This window comes from Ranitomeya variabilis, chromosome 1, assembly GCF_051348905.1.
Source record: "Ranitomeya variabilis isolate aRanVar5 chromosome 1, aRanVar5.hap1, whole genome shotgun sequence".
Taxonomy (NCBI): Eukaryota; Metazoa; Chordata; class Amphibia; order Anura; family Dendrobatidae; genus Ranitomeya; species Ranitomeya variabilis.
In genome coordinates, this window is record NC_135232.1 from 87,166,484 (window position 1) to 87,173,066 (window position 6,583).

Below are 6,583 nucleotides of genomic sequence, written 5' to 3' on the forward strand. Positions count from 1 at the left end.
TGCATGTGTATGGAGAGGGCTTAGGGTCTGTGCCTGCTTCATACGGGGCAGATGGCAGCTTAAAAATATAGACGACCTCCATCAGTAACAGCAGCAATCGGCGCTCGCCACGATCGCTGCTGTTCATCTATTTAAACGCCACTGTCAATCACTGACAGCGGCATTTAAGTAGCACAATTGCCGTGTCCAACACCCACCACCCCACCTGCAATGTGATAGTGGGGCACCAATGGGTTACCACTAGTGATGAGCGAGTATACTCGTTGCTCAGGTTTTCCCGAGCACACTCGGGTAGTCTCCGAGTATTTGTGACTGCTCGGAGATTTAGTTTTTATTGGCTCAGCTGCATGATTTATGGCTGCTGGACAGCCTGAGCGCATGTGGGGGTTGCCTGGTTGCTAGGGAACCCCCACATGTAATCAATCTGTCTAGTAGCCGCAAATCATGCAGCTGCGGCAAGGAAAACAAAATCTCCGAGCAGTCACAAATACTCGGAGACCACCCGAAAGTGCTCGGGAAAACCTGAGCAATGAGTATAGTTACCACGGTAGCCGGAGGCCTGAGGAAGGTCTCCATTAATGCCAATTTGGTACTTCTCTGAAGTTCACCTATAGGCTGAGCTACAAATGATAACACGTATTCTAGCATATAATGCAAGTATATAGTATAAGTGATCAAATGATCACAGGTTAAAGTCCCCTTGGAGGACTAAAAAAAAAATTAAAAGTAAAAAAAAAAAATCATTCTTTCCTGGTTTTAAAATTTAAAAATAAAAAAATAATAATAAACATATTTGGTATCACAGTGCCCATAAAATTCCAGTCCATCAATATATAAAACTACTAAAAACATACCGTATGTTGAACATCAAAAAAAAAAGAAGTGCTGGATTTGTGTTTTTTTTTCAATCACCACCAATCCATGCATCGAAAAAATGCAATAAGAAGTGATCAATATGTCCCATGTACCCCAAAATTGTATCAATAAATGTGTTCGCTCGGCATGGAAAAATAATTCTTACATGTTGCTACATCAAATATGAAAAATATGTATAAATTTGTTTTGGGTCACAGTTATTATGCTGACCTTGAGAATCATGTTGTCCAGTCAATTGTACTGGACAATGACTACTGTAAAGACAAAACCTGAAAAAAAAAGTGGTGGAATTGCAGATTTTTCACACTTTTATCCCACTTGAATTTTTTTTCCCATTTTTCATTAAATTATATGGTAAACTGAATTATTTAATTCATAACTACAACTTGTTCTGCAAGGAAAAAAATCCTCATATGGCAATTTAGATGTAAAAATTAAAATAAGTTACAGCTCTTAGAAAAAGGTGAGAAAAAAAGCGAAAGTGCAAAAACTAAAAAACTAAAAATCAGTCAGTCCAGAAACGGATCTGTCTGATCATGCTGATCAAAAACATGTCGGTCTCAATGTAGCTTTAGGGTATGTGCACACGTTGTGGATTACTCTGCGGATTTTTCCACACTGATTTTGGTAAATCCGCAGGAACTCCGCACTGCGTTGTTAGATGAACCAACCAGGGGAGGTAATCTGCTGGACCTGCTTCTGTCAAATAGACCAGATACAATTTCAGATCTACAGGTCAGTGAGCATTTGGGATGCAGTGACCATAGTATGGTAAGTTTCAATGTAATTTTCAATGAAACACTCAAAAGGGGAAATGCAATAACCTGGAACTTTAGTTAAGCTGATTTCAACAAATTAATGGTAGCGCTAAATCGAGTAGACTGGGAGAGTGTCATGGTAACTGGGGATACTGAACACACATTGGGGCATGTTAAAGGATGCTACTAGAATCCTGTAGAAAACTTATACCCTCTGTCAATAAAATTTCCAGGCATAAAAAGAAACCATTATGGATAAATAAGACAGTGCAAAGTTTATTAAGACGAAAACTAGGAGCATTCAAAATCTGTTACTCGAGGTGGGCAACTATGATACAGAGGGCACCAAGCTTCAGGGAGCGTAGACAGCCAGCACAACCAATGATCAGAACGACTCATCAATCAGGAACTTGCAGCCTAATGGTGTTACACTCTCAACTCGTGTTAGAGCCTGTACCACAATTATTATTAGTCCGTAGTCACACTACCGTAGAATACAGCCGAGAAAACATCACATAGCACTCGACCCAGTGTTAATCTACGGGGCAGCTTACATCAGCATTTATTTTCTCAGCCGTATTTGGTGTGCATGTAAAATCGCAGCATGCTGCGATTGTCACCGAGACCCGCCAATGCAAGCCTAAGGGTGCGAGGGAAGAAAAAAAAAAATTGCACAGCACTCGGACCATGTGAGTGATGTCCGATTTTTCCTATGGGCCAATGGCCCCATTTCTTCTGGTGCCTGCCCTTTCATTTTCTGTACAGCATGAACTCAACATTCACTGTTGAATGCTGTGGCGCAGCATCAGAACATTCCTTTTTTTTGGAGTTAGTGCGCTCTGGCCAATGTAATTTATGCAGCAGTCACACATCTCCTATGTGATGTATGCAGTAGTTGCAGTGTCTCCTATGTGATGGATGAAACAAAGTCTCAGTTTATCCTGTGTGATGTTTACAGCAGTCTTGGTGTTTCATATGTGGTATGCACAAGTGTCTCAGTGTCTCCTATGTGATGTGTGCAGAAGAGTCTCAGTTTATCCTATATAATGTATACAGTGGTCTCTGTATCCTATGCAATATATATGGATCGCCCCCATGGGGCTGTGGGGTACTCGGTACCGGGTCCTGCGGTTCACAGGGGGATGTCACAGTGGCTGACCTAGTCCGTGGCCCTGGGACGTTCGTGTAAAAGGGAATGGTCTTTAAAGGGATAAAATTTGTGTTTGTGACGCCACCTGTGGTATTCGGTCAGGGTGACTGACGCTGCTTTAAGGGGTCTTCTGGCGTGATGTTATGGCAGCTAGATGGTATACCTTCCCACAGGTGAAGTATGTCCCCAGGGCTTCCCGGTGTGTAGATGGTGGTATGGTGAGAGGCGCAGAGAAGAACGAGGACACAAGGTTGCAGTCTCTTTACCTTTACTGAAGACTTCAGCATCCACAGTCCAGGGCACCAGATCACAGGGCAGGCAGAGTCCGGCCGGTTTGGAGGCAAGTCCAGAGTCTCTTGTCCAGGTCAAAATCAGTAGCCTTCCCTTGCGCTGCAGTGTTGTAGTTCCTTACTGCCTAAGGCTTCACATAAGGTCCTCACAGATGTAATGTCTCTCTCTCTGTCCCCCATATAGGATTGGACAAACCTGTATGACTGGTGGCTTGAGGCGGTTTATAGGGATTCTATCATGCCCCAGCCTCTAATGGGTGCCACCGTGCCTCCTGGGTGTAGGGCGGACAGGTAACGTGAAATTAGCTGTCTCTGGAGCAAGGCATAAAGGTCGTTACTCCCTCGGTGTTCCAGCTACCAGGATTCTGTGCCTCAGAAGGAGACAGCCTGTGTTGGGCTGGTCCCCTTCTGGTATCCACTCCTTTGCTACGACTTCCTTGCACGCTCGCTGCAATACAATTCTGCCTTCGATGTCTCTTTCTAGGAGCTGCAGCTCTGAGGGCATGCACAGCTCCGTGTCCTTCTCCTTCGCTCTCTGACAGGATCCCACCCCTGCCAAGGACCAACTAACTGAGTGGAGCTCAGCCAGCAACTAACTAACTAACTTTCCCTACAGGCGACCAGTTTTACCTATGTGGGGTGTGACCTAATAAATAGGAGCAAGAGCTCCCCCTGGTGGCCTGCAGTGTGAAATGTGTTGCATGTTTGTGATACCTGGATGCAGTTATCCTTCTTTGCCTCCAAACATAGCATCACTTTCCCCGAGAGGAAAGCAATACCACTACGACGACCAGGACCCTGGGGTGCCGCATATACAGCAGTATTAGTGTATTCTATGTGATGTATATGACAGTTTCATTGTCTTCTATGTGATGTATAAACAGCAGGATGTTAGTGCATCCAATGTGATGTATACAGTATATATCAGTATCAGTGTAAGAGTATCAGTATGTATTTGGATTGTGGGAGGAAATAAAAAAACAGAGAAAACCCATGCAAACATGGGGAGAACATACAACTCTGTGAATATGTTTGTCCTTGGTGGTATTTGAACTCAGGACCTCTGTGCTGCAAGGCTGCAGTGCTAACCACTGAGCCACCATACTGCCCTCAGTGTTTCATATGTGATGCACGGAGAAGTCTCATTGTAGCCTATGTGATGCAGACAACGGTCTCAATGGATCATATGTGATGTGTACAGCAGATTCTCAGTGTATCTTATATGATGCAAGCAGTAGAGTTTCAGTCTATCCTATGTGATGTATATAAAACAGTCTCAGTGTATCCTGCGTGATGTTTACAGCATTATCAGTGGATCATCTGTAGTATACACGACAGTCTCAGTATATCCAATGTGATATGTATACAACAGTCTCAGAGTATCCTAAGTGATGTATATACAACAGAAACAGTGTCAGTGTTTCCTATGTGAAACAGCAGTCTCGGTATCTACTATGTGATGTATACAGCAGACTTTGTACTGCTTGAGTTATATAAACATTACATTAAGCAGTGACAAATTTACCACTTTGAGTAGACATAGACTTAAATATGCATTTGTGTTTGGAACTACTGCTGTGAGCAGTTCTTTTCAAAACTTATCATCACAAAGTGTTGACTACATTCCTGAATGAAGCAAACCTGAAGAAGTAGTTATGAGTAACAATATCGTCCATGCCACCTAACATCACGTGCCTCACCAAGGTGAAGCAGTTCTAGCTGTCACATTAGCGTAAGTTAATTAAATGTTGCAGGATAATTTTTAAGTTGATAATTTTGTAATGCCATAGAATGTAAGTCCGCAAGGACAGGGTCTTCTCCCCTCTGTAACAGTCGGTCATTGTAAATTTGTTTACTCTAAATGATATCTGTAACTCTGTTTGTAACCCCTTTCTCATGTACAGCACCATGGAAATAATGGTGCTATATAAATAAATAATAATAATAATAAGGCCCTCAAATTAAGTTCTAAATATCCCAATAGTTCCTGGCAGTAAAAAGATTCCCCACCCCTGCATTAGACACATTGTCATGATTCCCCTCAATTGCCAAAGTTTGTGGGCACATGTGATTTACATACTGGTGGTGACATGCCAACTAGATTCTTATCCATTGACGCCTCCTGACGAAGCCGTGGGTGGTGAAACGCGCGTCGAGGCATAACGTGTCTCACAGACACAGCGGCACACAAGGAACACTATTTCTCAAGGTAAGGTAATATGGCCCGCTGCCTTTACTCTAAGACTTTAGATTAAACTAACTGCCAGTCCTAAATAACCGCTGTTGCTGGGTAATATTGAGTGACTACTAGTAACAAGAGAGCACCAATCACTATTGACTACCAGGTACCTGTTATATTTTGAGATTTTGAGCTATCCTTCATAGCGGTATGTCAATTGGTTTTCAGCTCTCTCAACCCAGCTAACGGTGTAGATTTAAACATATATCTAATTACATAATGGCAAGTTACTAATTGGACATTATCATAATTGTCTATCGTCTTGGATACTGTGTGCTACTGTACCCACTGAGACACGTTCATTTCTCTTATTGTTGGCACCAATATTGTCAACTGTATGGTGCCAGCGACCTTTGAGCTGCATTCTACCTATATATACCCTCCTTTTGGAATTTTTGTCATATTCTTATATGATGTATGTTTAATAAAATTTATACTTTTTCACTAAAAAAAACCAAACAACTTTTTTGTTTTCTTGGGATCCTTGATATATATATTTTATATTACAGGGTTTACTTTTCCACTGTATAGTATAATTAGTACATGGACCCATATTTTGTTTTCTTTTGAGCACTTGTTGGTATGTATGATGGGCCTAAGAGGTTAAATTCCGTTTTGGCCATGGAAAACTTTTTATAGGTTATATAGATTCTTATCCATGTCTGTCAATAGAAACTGCAAATATATCGATTGGGCAATTGAGGGGAATCATTGCAGCATGCAGGAAGCACACTGTTAGGAGTCAATAATCTGCAATCATTTGGAGGCACTGCAGAAATTTAGCTAAGGGCAGAGACAGACTGCCGTATTTCTCGTGGGAGAATCGCATCGTAACCCTCGTACTGGCTGTGGCTCTCCTGACCTGAGCTTCACAGCTGCATAGTAATCCATCACGCTGTCTTGCTCAGGTCAGGAGAGGTGCCAGGCCAGTCCATGCAGTGCGATGCAATTCTCGCACAAGAAATACGGCAGTCTGTCTCTGCTCTGAAGCCTATAAAATCCCTTTAGATTAAAAAAAATAGCCGTGAAAACGTCCATATCATTTAAAGTGGCCACCACAATAACCTACACAGGCTTGTTCAGTATAAATGTATTAGCCATATTGCATATTTTTACAGAAATTTACATATATTTGACAAGCCAAGACCACACTTAATATACAACATCTATCAATTCTGCTCCACCATTATAATCAGCTAAAAAGGATTGTACATGCAGTTTATGTATATCCAGGCATCAATAAATTAATAGCATTGGCATTTACAGTATT

The 6,583-nt window shown here is 41.9% G+C and overlaps 1 long non-coding RNA gene across 1 annotated transcript in view; it reads right to left on the bottom strand.

The window, feature by feature from the left end:
• The window catches only part of LOC143793737 (uncharacterized), a 657,878-nt gene that overhangs the window by 464,918 nt on the left and 186,377 nt on the right, over window positions 1-6,583 (bottom strand). The gene's annotated exons all lie outside the window — the stretch shown is intronic.